Consider the following 17,350-nt stretch of genomic DNA (forward strand, 5'->3'; position numbering starts at 1 on the left):
AAATGTCACAGAGTCGATAAATTAATTAATAGTTAAATGCAGAAAAGGGACAGGATACATTAGCGAATTATATGAAAAAATGAGATTTCAGTGAATTAGCTCTCGTTCAAATAGCCGGACGATTTCAATAGACGTTTTTTGGTAAATTAAAACGAAAGGCATCGCAAGTTTATGAGAAACAGAGCTAACCGAATGAAATTTCATTATTCTTATAATTCACCAATGTGACATGTCACTTTTCTGTATTTATCTATTCTGTAGTGAAATGCAGAAACGGGACACGTCACATTAGTGAATTATAAGGAACATGAATATTCACTCGTTTAGCTACGTTACGCTGGCGATGTTATTAATTTATCAAAAAACTTCTATTGACATCATCAACCTCTTTGAAACGGAGCTAAATGAAATTTCATTTCTCATGTAATTCTCTAATGTGACACATGCCACTTCTGCATTTAACTATTCAATGATATTTATGTAAAGTAAAACTCGTATTGCCAATACGGTATTGGCCTCCTCCAATTTAAGAACTTTGTCCCAATTCTTAAACACACTCGTCCAAAATGCAAGACGAAACATAGAGCCAGACTCAGCGGACAGTTTACGGCTATTTCGGTAATGGTGACAGAAATAAACGAAAAAATATGACTAATTAATGTGGGCTTATAGCAAGTTTTAACATTGTTAAATCAAATGAAGTAATAGATCCGATATACCTGGTTGTATTTTGATCTAATAAATTGCAGCGCAATATGATAAGAGATTTCACATTACGGTGATTCAACGACGCGTTAATTTAGCTTTCGTCAATTTTCAGTGGGAATTTGCTGATGAATGATGGTTTTCTGACTTCGTAGGTACTCATTTAACCCGAAGAAAAATATTTTACTACAGGAAACGTCAGTACAGTTCAGTCAAGAATTTACTTCAACTGATTTTCAATTGCAATAAAACAGAGACTATTTTTAGCAAAACATTAATTAATTTTCTTTGATTAACCTTTTTAAAGTTAAAACTTTTTCAAAAAGTATATTTGGGAAAATTTGGAAAAATGTACGAAAATTGTGGAATATGTTCGAAAATTTAGGAAAAAATGAAAAAAGGTTTTCTTATAAATAGTCTCTGCAACTGTAGTATAACTGTAAAACGTAGCTAGAGTAAAGCACAACATCGTGGCTAAATACATAATAAGTTAGAAAGTCAAAATAAAAATCCAACTATCAGTCTCGTCTCACAAAACCCATCAGCACATTCATTCAAAACAAAAACATTAAAATTTCATTCATCTTCATGATATTATCGTGTTATGTTGTGCACCACTCAATTCATTTGAAAGTCAATTCTTCATTTATGCCGCTGTACAAGTTCAAACGCTTTTAAGAACAAAGACTAACAATGAAATTACATTTCGGTCACACACATGTGAAACAATGCAGAAAGCAGCGCCGGTGTCGTCTCGGTAACATTCAAAAAACATCTCTAAGCTTTCTGTTAAGTCCGATGATGGTTCTATTTGAAAATGTTGATGTTTCTTTATGAATAACTCTTTCCATTGACTAAAAACAGATAAAAGAAAATAAAAACTTTTTCCCAGCAAAATAATGAGTCTGTCACACGAATATAAGTACAGAGTTTACACATCATTCAAGTGACATGTTACAATAGCATTCATCTATTTGAGCAATATTATAGTTTGTGTATTCAAAACAAAATTCAAATTGAATGAATACAAAAGCGCTCAAAAATTCGTTTCAATATTTTTCATTCTGTGTTTGCTCAAATGCGATCTGTGACACTTTTGTGTTGTATACAAATAATTTTCTATCGGACAAGCATCAAAGATTAAGCGAGACGAAAATGTGGAAATTTTTTATTAAGATTCAGTCAGCTGAACTAATTTTTTTTCGCATTTGATGAATTAAACTCTTTCAGAACTAATGAATGTTTTTTTGCTGAATTGAATCGATGATGCACATCGAACTTCATTCCTATCATTCAGTATGAATACTACATCCGACAGACCAGTCATATATACTCTCCGAACATAAAACTTTACGCATTCGAATACGTTCATACCTGTCGTAAGGTGTGCAGTAGAAACAACTGATGATGGTCAGACCACCAATGCCTATTTTCCATTTCCTTGTTCTGTATTGGCTTTGAGGCTTCCATTGGGTATTGTGGTATCAGCATTCCGTCCCTTTTCTAACTCTCGTGAGGTTTCTGTTTAAGAAAAACCTTTTACCGACTATGGTGTGGTTGTAGTTTTAGGCTTATTTTCTGAATTAATTTTTTCTTTTCTCAATTTTTAATCTATTTCTCTGCAAATCTACATCCAACATCCCTGTCACATATTAGTCAATTCAAATACTTTTCTGGATAACTTGAGATCAGCGGAGCGAAACGGTTTCTCTAGGGTACTCTAAGTGGGACGTGAATTTGACAATTATTTACAACTCGCGAAATTGCCTGAAATCAATCTTCCAAGCAACGCACTTCAAGCATGAGTGGTAACCAACACCCTCTCTAGCAGAATCATACAGAGGGATTCTTTTGAAAAACAGCCTACCGAAATCGGGCGTGTTTTCTAGTGGAACTTTTTATAGGTACCTAGAAAGGACTTCGACCCTAGAAGCCAAAACCACTCTAAGAAAAAATTTCGAAGCTTTTATGGCTGGTGAAAGCTGATCGAAAGACGAAAATTTGCACTTTTCTTACCAAAATTTCTCCGGGTAATCACATGTACTATTGAGCCGAATAGACTCATTGGTTTTAAAATTAATCCACACTGAAATATGTGCAGTTGAAGTTTTCAACAGAAAACTCACACTTTTCTTACCAATATTTCTCTAGTTAAGCGACAGGTACATGGTGGTGTGGGGTATCATTTGAAAGGTAATTTTATGTGCTTTTGGGCCAAATAGGGTCTTATGGGGTTTGGATGCGTATGCGATGAAATATGGGAACTTAAACATTTCAACTTCTCATATTTCATCGCATATGCATCAAAACCCCATAAGACCCTATTTGGCCCAAAAGCACATAAAATTACTGGAGAAGTATTGGTAAGAAAAGTGCAAGTTTTCTGTTGAAAACATCAACTGCACATATTTCAGTGTGGATTAATTTTAAAACCAATGAGTCTCTATTCGGCTCAATAGTACATGTGATTACCTTTCTAATGACACCCCACACGACCATGGGCTCGTGTACCCGGAGAAATTTTGGTAAGAAAAGTGCAAGTTTTCGGATTTTGATCACATTTCACCAGTCACAAAAGCTTCGAAGAATATTTTTGAAAGTGGTTTTGGGTTCTAGGGTCGAAGTCCTTTCTAGGCACATAGAAAAAAGTCCACTGGAAAATGCGTCCGACTTCGGTAGGCTGTTTTTCAAAAGAATCCCTCACACTGTTGACTAATTTCTAATTTTACCTGGGTATTGAGATGGTATTGATGGTACTCTAAATAGGATACTGAAACTTCTATTGAGTGAATAATATTCACTGAATATTGAGTTTTGCTGACGACTCTTTCCATTTATTCATTCTCTCTCAACTACTTTCCCGCATAATTCACTGCGATAACTTTAAGTGATGTTATTAGCTTTGGGAACAAGTGGTCAAGCAAGTGGTTCCCTAATCGCCTGAAGATTTCGCATTATCACTCTTAATTAATCAACACACTTATCTACCGGCACTGTTTACTACGATCAACTAATTTGAACTTGGAATTTTTTTGCAATCGAAATTTGTAGAGAAACCCTAGTCTTCTCATTAAGATTGGACTTTAATTTAAAACCCCACCGAAACCCGGTGCTTTCACTTCCAAAACACATACCGAACGAGACAATCTTAATCAATTTGGTCAGTAGAAACGTCATACCAAGCCAGTGATTCATTAATCAGTGATAAGCCTCTATTAATAAATCATTTATGTACTTCGCATTGGCGATTATTAAAGTTCCACCAGTTAATTAAAAGGTATTTTGACTCATTGGTTTATCATTGATTGATTGTAGACTTCAACATTAAATAATAGCTTCCGTCGTTACAGATACATTTATTCCAGCAATTGCGGACAAATAAATCTAGATGGTTTTCCATCAGATTTCTGCTAATCCTCTTTTTTCTAAGGTTTATTAGTAGTATGAGTTGTTGTAAGCTTAAGCGAACCAATCTTGTTTGCTTGCAGAACGTCTCCTTGATTCATATAAAGATTATTTACATCATCTGGCATTCTATCAGGTATTGGTCTATTATTAAATTTTCCACTTGAAGTGGATTCCAACTCTGCAGGCCCTCCTATTTCATTCACATTGATTACTTTTCCAGAATTAGCAAAGACGGATTTTCTAGAAATATTTTAACGATCTATCGAATTTTCTCTTTTGCGTTTAAAACAATTTATACTTTTCTGGTTTACTGGCCCCTGATACTGGTTTCCGCGTAGCATCCGCATCTGGGGTATCTTCGTTCCAATCCATTTTGTCACTCATATTTTCACAATTTTAATATGATTGTTGGAATAATTGCGTTATTGACGAAAAACAAAACTTAATGGTATAGATAATTAGAGCGAACTGGAAAGGTGGAAATGGGTTTAAATAAGAGCTATAAAATAATCATTTCACTGAAAACCGATAAGATAAAAGTAGCGCAAACAACTGTATGTAAGGTGAGGGATTTTTTTGAAAGTGGACCTGGTCTCGCCGGAGCTAATTCTTATAGGACAGTTGGTCATATGTCCACCCTGATGATATGATATGATAAACGATTAGAGCGTTACTTCTCGCAATCAAACTTTCAACGCACCACAATGCATCTGTTGAAATTCGAATGATTTTTTTTCTCAAAATGCTTCGTCTGTAACCTACTCCTGACAAACTTTGTGAGACCAACTCGAACTCCTCCAACTGCTTCCGAATCAAAAATATTTGCAACCATTTTGTCAAATAAAATCCATAAACCCACTGATACCTTTTAAACCCTTAAACAAATCCGAATTCGAAACATATTGACTTTGTACATCAATTACGGGCTGCATAATGTTCGGTTCGGAATAGAATAGCTGTCGGTAGAAAGTATAAGAACCGATAAAGACGAGAAGTCGAGTACTATCCGCATCATCGATAATACAACCGAAAATTGTGCATTGAATGTTATTGATTCGGTTGTAGGACACAAAGTGAATGGGGCACAATAAAGTGAAAAGAACATAAAACGTACCGAAGGCATCGGGTTTTACGATTTTTCTGTTTTTATTTACTTATATTTATAAAATGTCTTAATCCAAATTTGTGAAAGCAGCCAGATTTCTACCTCTTCCATTCATTGCTTTTCTTTATTTTCTTCTCTTCTGTGTGCGTTTTTTTTCTTCTCATCTCTTCTGTTGTGTGCACGTTGAAAATCCAATATTCACATATATCATACTTAATGTAACTCACCAATTTATCGTACAAAATAATATTTAAAAAAAAAACCTGAGAAATATTAACCGATGATATTTTGTATAGTGCCATGGCAAGTCGGCACTTTTTCTTCTTGTTCTAGAATAATGAAAAGCTCTTTTATCTAACTGTCCACAGAGGTAGATTGAGTGTGAATAACAATATTACACAATGCTTTGTCGGTGTTTAAATACAAACATTTTGAAAATAATCAATGATAATCATGCGGATGTATTGTGAATCGATTCTCATTATGAATTTTCTTCAGATTTTTTTCGGATTTTTTCAACAAATTTTTTTAAGGGAAATAAATCCGAGCAAGAGATGCAACGTTAAGGAATGTCGGATGAATTACAATAATGCAATTGGTTGATGACTTTTAGGAGTTGCAAATTTTTACATTCGAAAATTGTGTGACAGGGAATGTGTTCAAAAGATTATCTAGTTATTGGATATTCCAACGTTCATATCTTCTATAAGCCTTGTTTATGTTTACATTTAATCGGAATATAAACAAATTCCTTTGAAAAACATTCAACCAGAGGTTCCATCAATTAGAAAATATATTTATAGTCAATAGGAATGCATATGCTGTCTGAAAGGAAATTGTTGTGTTACCAATGAGTTTAGCGCAAGGATTTCAAATTATTAGCGTCACTTGGTGTTGAGGAATTTCGCGCCGCGTCATTCACAATAACCCACAAAGTGACATTTTCCTTATACAAAATGTGTCATTTTGTCAATTATTGTGAATGACGCGGCGCGAAATTCCTAGCAGCCGCGTCACTAATCGCTTATTTTCGCTAAAAAGTTAAATATTTCGAATGCGAAAATCAGAAATAAAGAAAAGACAGATATTTTCAACTATTGAGGAACTCATTCTACGTGTAGAGGAATGAAATATCTTGACGAGCTATCTGTATCGACCATCACAGTACCTAAATTACTATCGCTAAAGTGAAGTACTAGATTCTCGTAGTTTAATTATTGTCTAAAAAAGAAACTATGGTCAATTGCTCGAATGGCATCACAGCCAAGCCAGTGATATCTTACCGACAGCTTCAGCTACACAGTTTCATTAAATTTTATTATGGCATAATTGGTGACCTGTTATCGTTAGCGATGGCTGTTTTGATATATAATGTGGTGTTTTATAGCAAAATCTATGTTAAAGCTGATGAAGTAATAGATTTTGAATATAAAATCATTTAATTAATGGAAGTAACAGAACGAATAATTACACCGATTTTACGCCATCTGTGAGAAGTCTACAATTGGAAAACGAATCGAGATTAAAACAGATAAGTAAAATACGAAACAGATTCTACTCAGTGTACTATCTTCAACAAAAACACATAATCCGAAAGAAAGTTCTGCAGCAAGAAGGGATGCGTTTTATTCAAGTCCTTTGAATAAATATCGAGATATACCATGATTACCCGATTTTGTCTGGGAAAATTACGAAATCGCGTAATAAATCAAGAATCATATCTATGGGAGGGGCCTATCACCTAAAATCAATCAATTAATTAAAAAAAGAGATTTTGAAATGAGTTGCAAAAGAGCTTCAAATAAGTTGCAGACACAGGAGCAGGGAATGAGTTCTAAATAAGTTGCAAAAGAGCTTCAAACAAGTTCTAAAAGAGCTGCAAATGAATTGCGAAAAAGTGCTAAAAAATGAGTTGCGAATTAGCTAGTTAGAGATCAAATGATTTCCCCCTCCTCTCTATGTAATTGTTTTACAGCTTCCTCGATCGACTAACACAACGTCCCTCAAACACTGCATCTTCGGTCACCAATGCAAAAACACATTTCTGATGGCTATTCCGAAATTCAGACTAGGAATCCTTTATGAAGCTTGAACACTGCGTTTGGGACATTTAAATTTTTAATTTAGTGCAATCAACGGCTTTATGTTTCTGGCTATGTCTAATTTGTATGTCATGTTGGATAAAAGTATGTTTGCCCAATTTCAACCAGAACTCTCAACGGATGTATGTCGGTTATTTACTCAAAATCCGACAACTAAACAAGAGACGAGTTTTTACAAATTGCGGTTTATAAACCTAAAACAACAAAAATTCCATGATTTACTCGGCACCCAATTTACCGAACAATTGTGTGTGAAAAATGGTTCGTCCAAAAAAAAGCAAATATTTCATAACTACAATTCAACGGTATTTAATAAACCCATACGACATTAATCCCTCCTCGAGTGCAACTTATATTTTATATATGCAAAAATACGATAATTTTTTTGGTATCCAGGAACAAAAAAAAAGAAAACAGAACCTCTCACTGCCTCAACGCATATCCATATCATGGCGGGAATGAATAAATAAACTTTAAATGTTATAAAAGAGGAATAGAAACAAGCAAAAAAAAAAATCGGGATATTATTTACAAAACTCTGCATGCATATCAGTCGAAACAAAATAACGAACGCATGTATCCCATTTATCGGCCATTATTTCTGTTTGAAAACAAGGAGGGAATCTATTGTTGTACACCGAATCTCTCTGGCATCGAAACGTAAACTATTTGATTGTAAATATGCTACAACTATAACTCACTGCTGATGACAATTTTTTTTATTATTTCTTTCCATACAATTCCAATTCCAATGTATAACATTAAGACCTCAAAAATATGTGATATATGAAAACAGAGAGGAAAAAAACGGGGAGGAATTCTCGGTTCCATGTTGTACATGAAAAAATGTTAAGCAAAACTAATTCTGTATAATAAACATAAATAAATACCATGTCTCGAACATCCATGGGTGCTTTTACATATACATAACGCGAAATTATACCTTATGATTATACACATAGCACAAAGATGCATTAGAATAGGGTTTAATTCGTCGCTCTGTGTTATATAGCCTATGTGACACCCCAGACCATTTCACCCTTTATTACCTCTTGTTAGTGCATACAAATACAATGCACATTTCACTAAAAACTTTTTTTTTTGGTGACGGTGCTAAAGTAGGGAGTGTCTCTATCATTTATCTACATATGGATAGGGGTGAGAAAAAATTATTACCGAAAGCACATTCGTTTTCATGAGTTACGATTTTGTGTGTTTATAAATGATTTCTTCGGAATAAAATTTTTAGTGTCTGGTAACGTGACTGGATGTGGATGGGCCATAAAAAATGGTATTGTTGTACTGAAGGAAATATATACTCCAGTCATCAAACGTTGTATTTATTAGCCTACAATATCTACTACTTCCTCCAATAAAAAAAACTTTTTTTGGTCGCAAGCGAAATCTGAGACTAAAGTTTAAAAAAAACTTCTACACGACAACCAATTTCTTCTGTAATCTCTTCAGATTGTCGTTTTTTCTTTCAGTTGAAAAAAAAACTCAGTGCAAACCAACGTAACAGACTAGGTCTTCCTAAGCTGATAGTCACCGACTACTTTCAACCTATCGCATTTTCACAGCAAGTCTTTGGAGAAAAAGAAATTTTTGCAGACTATTGAATCATCTGTTATTGACAGCGACGATCAGTTCTTATTTAGCAAAATAGTTTGTCAAAGCAAATGAAGTAAAAGATTTTGTGTTAATTTCTCCAAAGTACTTAGAGGAAAGTCCTGCCAATGTGGAATTGGCATTCGATATGGTGATTAGATTTTAGAAATGAATTTACAAACCGTTCATTGATATGAATAAAACCTAGTTACAAAACCAACTACAACCTCTAATGTAATGCTGATATTTTGAAAGGAAGAATCTATTATTAAAGATTGACCTCTTATATTAAACCTTTTCATCCGTGAGGCGTAATCTTAGTTTCTCCACTCAGATGCGGTGAGAAGGTTTCGGTTTATTGACGCTCTATCTGAGTCTATCTGACAGTTCAGACTGATGTGTTTGTTTCCAGGAACTCGCTTCGCTCTAGCCACAAATGTCGCTTTTGTTAAAATATCCTATTTTATCCCATTGATAAACAAATAACTATTTCATTCCACTGGACGAAATTGGTATTTTCTCCTAACGGCAAAGTAAATCTCAGGTGAATTGTCACAGAAATGTCCGCAGAATGCTATTTTGTCAAGGTATTATGAGTGGAGAAAATGAGGTTAATCACACCGCACACATGAATACGAATTTTCCCAAAATGCACTTATCAAAAACGTTGTACATACCGACTTCAAGTCTAGATTCTATATTTTAGCGTTTTATTACAGGTCGCAAGCGTATACCAAACAAAAGAATCCGAAAATTAAAATCTAGATTTACATTTGTTAAGGGAAATTTTTGTGTAGACAATTTCAAATTTGAACACAACAACCCGCAAATCAGAAAATGTGTTGGTTTGGTATCCATTTTTTCGGGAAATTGTCTTCCATCTATTAACCACATCAAAGACAAAATAAACGGTTAGAGCTTTGATCAATGAGGTATATAGCAAAAATTAATGTCTAAACTATTGAAGTAAAAGATTTTGCATCAGTCGGGTAGAAATGTTTCGATTAAAAGAAGTAAAAGATTCGATAATTACACTAGTAGCACTTTCTCTCAACAGTTATCAGTGTCTTCAACTGATATATTACTTTTAAAATAAAGTCAGATCAGATTAAAACTAAAACGAATTTGAACTTCAAAAATACGATATGAGAAAAACATCTAACAGCTGAAGACCCACATCTATATTCACAAAACCCCAAAACAAAATCCTAAAACAAATATTTATCCTTCACACATATTTAATCAATTATGTCTTACTATTCACTTCCGCATTATATTCATATACCGAAGCGAACATATAGCACAAAGTTTATGTTGTACCGAAATTGCTTTCTCATCTGCAAAATATTTTGACACAATTAACTAAAAATATTGAGAACATCAACTGTCGCAACCGCTTTGATCGTTTCAGAAAAAAAAGTGTACACTGAAATCAAAACCAGAAAAAAAAGACTTTTAACAAAAATTTTCAACCGAAATTTAATATCTTCGGGTAAAAATGACAAGCGAATGCCTACACACATATCTTGAGGATGACGATGGCTATAAAAAAATGCATATAATTGAAAGGCAAAACTCTTTATTGTTGATATTATATTGGAAAATATTGTGATTAAAATTGCCCATGGTTTATGAAGGAAAAAAAATCTTTTTTTTTTCTTCATCATCATGTACGGGGGTTCAACCCATAATCATCTGCAATTTATGTTTTAATAAAAGGAAAATCGAATTTTATGGAAAGTGTCAAATGTACCAAAGCATGCCGCCTACCTGACGTCTCTCTTTCGTTCTTTTTTAATGTAATAAATATATAATTTCATTGAACATTGTACGCGTACGTAATACACTGCAACCCGTTCCTAAAACCCATTCAATTTATTATTAACAAACTAATAGTATATGCCCCCAAGAACGTTTTTGTTCTGCACCGTCGTGGAAGATTTTTTTTTCTTTCTTTCTTTCCTATTCTTTCATCGATTTTCATCCATTTATCTATTATGCCGTAGAAAATTTATAATGAAAAAATAAACTTCCCGCCTCTCCTACATCGGTAATGAATGCTTTTTTTTACGCTAAAGGCTTCTGTTCCATCATCATCTATATTTACAAGAAGTTCCTTTACATAAGACCAAAAATAGTGCGATGTAATTTTTTGTCAGAATTTTAGTAGTTTTTTTCTGGTCTTTCCTCCTCCTCGGATCGCTGTGTGCCTTTATATGTGAAACGTTTCCATTTTTCCATTTTATGTTATGATCAAATAATGTTAAATATTATGTTATGTTTACCATTGTGATCGAAAGAATGGAGAGAAGAAGAAAAAAAAAGATTGTTAACAAAGAGCAAATTATTCAATAAAAACTGTGTGTGCGCTGTGTTTAATTTGGAAATTTGCCGCCGCTCTGTATTTATCAATGAATGGGTTAAACAGAAAATGGGTTGTGAATGTTATACTGGTGCGCGCTGGATAGGATTGTTAATAAATAAAATATTTATGTAATTTGAATTTCACATCACATTGTGTCTGTTCATTACCAAGCAGATTCTCTCTATTTTTTGTGTGAAAAGATCCAATTTTGAAGATGCCTTCATTCAGAGTACCAGATTTAATTGAATGATCCGATTCATAATTTGATGGAAGGTTAAAAAAAAAACGAACAATTCAAGTGAAACCAGTAAATTAAGACATCAAGTAAGAAATTAATATATTCTCTATCTCCTCTCACCGATCATTATTCTTCGATACAACACTGCATTTCAATGGACCGAAAATGTGAACAATTGATTTACATAAATTATATACGAAGATCAATGCATTGTTGTTGGTTTAGTTACATTAATTAATGGAGGTGAACTGATTGAAATCTTCAATGAAAAATGGTTATTGTTACTGTTACAGAAGCTGTAACTAGCAATAATTTCGATAGTCTACGAAACTGTCTGGAAATTTCAGATAGTCTTTCATAGAAGGTATGCAATTATCTAGTCTCATACTTCGTTTGATTTTCAAGGATTTTCAAACAGATTCATACAAAATCTTTTACTTCATTAGTTTAAAATTTTGTATGAAGCACTGTCAAGTTTCAGTACCCTATTTAGAGTACAACTTTTGCTTGAAGTGCGTTGCTTATGCCGTAATGTGTTACTATGACAACTAAGAAAAGCTGCGTCGTTTGATTGTTATTTCATTTCAAGAACATTTAAATCCACAGCCAATCACTGCCATCATAGCATTGGAATCATCCCGCACTATGATAATTTTTGCCAGATCGCGATCAAGCACCATACTTTTTACACATCCGCCTAGCCGTATTCAAGCCGTAAGTGCACTGAAAATTTGAAGTGGAAAGTTAGAATGGTCTGACTAACCCAGCGTTAAATCACCCCCAACGATATTAATAATAATTAATGCATGTGTAACACTGGTACGACGGGGCAGTTTTGAAGGGGAAATTGATTTGAACAAAGGCCTTGCGGGAAGTGTCAAATGTCTTACTTCTTACACTGCGAGACAATAAACAAGTACCATTTTCAACAATTGCATACAATAAAATTAATGTAATTCATTTCATATGCGATATTCACATTGTAACACATACGTAAATGGCGTAGCACTTCCACATGTATTGGAAGTAACGTCGTGAATTGAATTGTATAATATTGACTTCTCATTTTTATCCACTTGAAAACGTTTCCCCCGTCATTATAGTCTATTTTGTCGTCTATTTTATCATATTAAATGTTGAATAGTCATTTGTGTACCTGTTTTGGACGATTGATTTAAGGCAATTTCGCGGATTGTAGGCCGAACGAAGTGAGGTCTACAAGCGAAAGTGCCTTAAATCAACCGTCCCAAACAGGTGCACATGTGAGTTTTCATGCAGAGGGCCGGAAACCCGAGAAAATTCGAAAAATTGCCCTCATTTTCGGCCCCGAAGCATGAAAATTTATTTTTTTTGATACCAACATTGAAAAATGATACTTTCGCCCCGCATATGAGGGGCGAAAGTAAAAAAATGCATCCCACGGGGAGAAAGTACTTAACGAAGAGCGAATGCAACTGAACGAACAGCGAAAGTGACTGACGTCACAGAAAATGAGAGAAATGAGTCGAGTTGTCAACAAAATCCGCTCATATTATGCAGAATACTTTGATCAAAATTGTAAAACACTGTGCGCCAGTGTTCTTGTTGAAATTAGCATACAAAGTTGATACTTTTTGTTACTGAATGATTTGTTAGTTATATCTTAATTTTTGTGTGTGTTATTGTTGTGATGGCTAAATTATTAAATTTTTCATATACCAGGGGGCTGCCGCCCCCTGGACCCCCGCATTTTCTGGCTAAATGCCTTTTTATTTCAACATTTTGTTGCGATGTTTGCGATACGTATCAATTTTCAATGTTGGTATCAAAAAAAATAGTATGAACGACTCGGGCCAAAAGTAAAAAAATTCAACCTGTGCGATTAGAGCCCTTGCCCTTACAATGTACTATTCCGTTTCACATAAATCTGTTGCTTCTTTTCAAACAGAATCTTTTACGTCATTTGTTTTAATATGAATATTTCGCTATATAAGATAACATCATCTGGAATGCTCTGCTTGTTTTTGTAGTTCATATGGCTAACAGATGAGTAAAGTGTTTCTAAAAATTTCTGAGTTGCTTGTAATATTTAAGTTATGATTGAAAGATTGTGAAACAGTAGCCTCCATTTAACCAAATTTTTGATCTTACGAAAATCCTTTTTGAAAAATGCAAAACGACAATTTTCTAACCAAGGCAGAACACAACCGGGCAGTAGAGGTCCATTTTCGGGGTATGATAGCCATTAAAATCCAGCTTGTCGATATCGATACTTCCAATTTATATTGAAGAGTACTTTTGCGTTGATGGGATCGACAATTATGTTGCGATTTTCGTTGTAATTCGATATTCACCACAGGCTAAACAATGGAAAACGCAAAATTGGGCCAGGGCCTATTATTTGTGAAATTTTTTGAAACTTTGCAAAATTTAACATTTTGTGAAATTTACCAAAAAATTCAATTTCAGAAACACAAATAGGAGGTTCTCGGTTCATAACATACATTGCACATTCAATCAAAATTCTAATTCTGAGCCGCACTTGCGGCGTGAATTAGTCTCACTAAAGAGCACTCACTTTTACCTGTTGACCTAACGGATATAGCGTTCTTAATAATTTCGTGAAATTATTTCTTATTGAAATTTTCTCATTTTTGTTGAGCCTGGATAGGAAACCACTCTCAAGTACTTCTCGGCCCTATATGATTTTTGAAAATAATTCAACTTATGTATGGGATGGTGATATCTCGCACATCGTGTGAATTTTTATATTAGATCATTGATGCGCTAACAAAACGTATTTTTGCGAAATGTTTGCAATTCCCAGAAATAATTCATTTGAAACCTAAATGAACTTCGTCCATACCCATTATGTTACCCATCTCCCATACCCATCTACAGGTATGTACCATTAAAGAAACATTCAATTTGTCATTCAAGATTTTTATCAATACCACTCTTAAGAACGAAAACAAACAAATGTTCTATGGTTAGGTAATCGTAATCCCATTCATTTATAGAACATTCTCAACGAACATTAGCAGCCAAGACTTATTATCGAATTATCAAATTATGATCTGAAAAAAAAATGGAAATTATGAAAAAAGAAACTTTATGTGTAACATAAACTCCCATGACATGGAATATCTGTAGACATCATATTTTGTTGTAGTGAAGATATTGTATTGATAGCAAGGAAATAATAATACAAAAAACAACAGCACAACAACAGAGAAACAACAATTTACACAAAAGTTTCATAGAAATGAAGGCACACCACAAAAACACATCTTTTTACAATAACTCTGGTGTTATATAGAAAATCAAAGACCAAAAAGACCAAAGGCCTGGATGATTGTGTAGTGTAACAGCATTTTGGGATTTATGTAATAATGTTGTTCAAAACCAAAAAAGATGATAAATTATTAAGCTTATTTGTGCGGATATTTTTCTATATAAAAATGGTTAACGTTCATTTATTGTGTGTGATACCCCATGAATCGGTACATACAACACACTCTAGGTACACACACAAAATGATGTGTTGAACATCGTCGGATATTTATTGTGTATGATGTTATAATGGTGATTGTCGACTGTCGATGTGAGCAGATGGTATGGTTATTATGTATTTGATTTTGATGTTTTTATTTATGAATTGTTGTTTGTTATTTAAATGTGGTAACATCAAATGCTGTAACCGCATCAATTGATTGAGATGTATCCGACCGAGGATCATTTTTGGTTGATTGAAAATTATGACGAACATCAATAAGAAAATATGTAAACCGGCAGCTTCGAATTCACACGCCGAATAAAGAGATTTTTTTTTGCTATCTTTTTTTTGGACAATTTGTTTATTTGTTTTGCAAACTGACTGTAAAATGTAGCGATCTTTGAAATCAAAATTATCAACCAACAAAAGGCATCAGTTAATCCTTGTTCAAGGGACAGATAAAAATAAAAAATCCTTTTGCACTCAACAGTAAATCATTTGAGAAAATCATCAAACAATTCGTTCAAATTTTAAGAAAATTCTCAAAAATCAAAGAAAATACTTGAAAATCACAAGAAAATCGTGTAAAAATGCTTGAAAACCCTATTTAAGTCGGCATGAATATCCTTGAAGATCATAGTTAATCCATAATCATAGAAAATCGTTTTGTCGGGTTGGTGTTTTCTCCAAGGTTCTGAAACAACAGGCTAGGACACTTACAAAGCCGGGTGAAACACAAAATTTGACAACTTAAACATGTTTTATTAAACACACTCATCATAGTACGAAAAGAAAACTTGAAGAAACCAATTTATTTTTATCAAGTTGCCATTTCAAACAATCTGTAATGAGTGTGTTTAACAAAACTTGTATAAATTGTCAAAATTTGTGTTTCACCGCCCTCTTGATCAACTCAGAGAAGTGTCTCAACCTGTTCTTTCAGAACCTTGGTTGTCTCTTCTTTGACAGTGTTTATGTCAATATGGGTTACATTTGTTCTTGAGGGCCTAAGCTAATAAAAACACGAACAGCGAAACAACTTCCAAGTTTAGGACAGACATTTATTTTTTTCCTAAACGATTGCCATCCTTATGCTCAACTAGCTAATTTTAACTGTTCTTAAATAAGGACGTCGGAAGTTTTGGAAAAATCGCACTTCCTAAATACTGAAAATCTATGTTGATAACTCACTTCGAGCATCACTTCAAGAATGAGTGATCATTAGTATCATAGTGGTTAGCTGCAGAACGTACTCTATTTTACATGAAAATGTTTTTACAGTGTTTTACGTATGTTTGATACACTGTCCAGTTTTAGTACTCTATTCTGAATACACTCATGTAGACACTCATGCTTAAAGTTGCGCTAATGTTAAAGTACTGAAAAGTCTAATCATCTGTTATCAACAACTATGGTAAAAATAAGTGAAGAGCTCTGACTTGAAATCGTTAATAGAAATCGAAGTAAAAGATTGGCGACTTGGCGAAGAAGAAGTAACAGATTTAATTATTATACGGCAAAGCGCATGCTGTTATACTCTAGTCAAAAAAAGCCTAATCTGAGATTTGTGAGGCTAACAGGGTCGGTTAACGATACATCTTCGGTGAAGTACAAAATGCAGTGTTGCAGTATTTCTGAATTGAATGAAGGTCATGCCGAAGTCTAATCTTGTGAAAAGTGCGATTGTAGATTGGGATTTGTACATAGTCAGGACCGAATTTAGAATTCCGGACCAACACCATTAAAAAACTGATTTCAATTGAGTTTTAGCTCGAATTTCTTGGCGGTTAACCTGTCACATACGGCTATTGACTACCTCGAGACCAGTTGCAGTTAGCATAGTACCCTCTCTGTTCTCCTCAAGAATAAGAAACTGTTTTATACTATGAGACATTAACAAGTGACATTTTCCTTATATAATATGTGTCATTTTGTCAATTACTGTGAATGACGTGGCGCGAAATTCCTAGCAGCCAACATGTGACGTGACATGCGACTATTCATCTGTTATCGATAACGACGACAAAGATAATGACGAGCTCTGGGCAGTAGGGTCTTTAATATAGTAAAATGAATGTTAGAAAAATTGAAGTACAAGATTTTAAATCAACCGATTAAAAACACTTAGATCGATGGAAGTAATAGACCCGATAATAATACGTTTGCCGTACTTCAGCTAAATAAGAAGATAATATGTGGTTAACCCAATAACCAGAGAGAAATCATCTCCAGTTTACATTTATCGATTCTATTACAGTCTTTAACATTGCAAATGTCTCATTGTCATTTTTTTCAGAGAATGTCATTGTGAATTGGCAATGACACAATGCAATTCTCAGATAAA

At 33.9% G+C, this 17,350-nt stretch overlaps 1 long non-coding RNA gene across 1 annotated transcript; it reads right to left on the minus strand.

Moving 5' to 3' along the window:
* Window positions 1-4,134: 4,134 nt before the first annotated feature.
* On the minus strand, window positions 4,135-4,593 carry LOC119078800. The gene is made up of 2 exons (XR_005088058.1): window positions 4,412-4,593; window positions 4,135-4,353 (listed from the first exon to the last, which is right to left on the minus strand). It is a non-coding gene; the product is annotated as an uncharacterized LOC119078800 (long non-coding RNA).
* Window positions 4,594-17,350: the final 12,757 nt, after the last annotated feature.

This window comes from Bradysia coprophila, unplaced genomic scaffold, assembly GCF_014529535.1.
Source record: "Bradysia coprophila strain Holo2 unplaced genomic scaffold, BU_Bcop_v1 contig_297, whole genome shotgun sequence".
NCBI classification, from domain to species: domain Eukaryota; kingdom Metazoa; phylum Arthropoda; class Insecta; order Diptera; family Sciaridae; genus Bradysia; species Bradysia coprophila.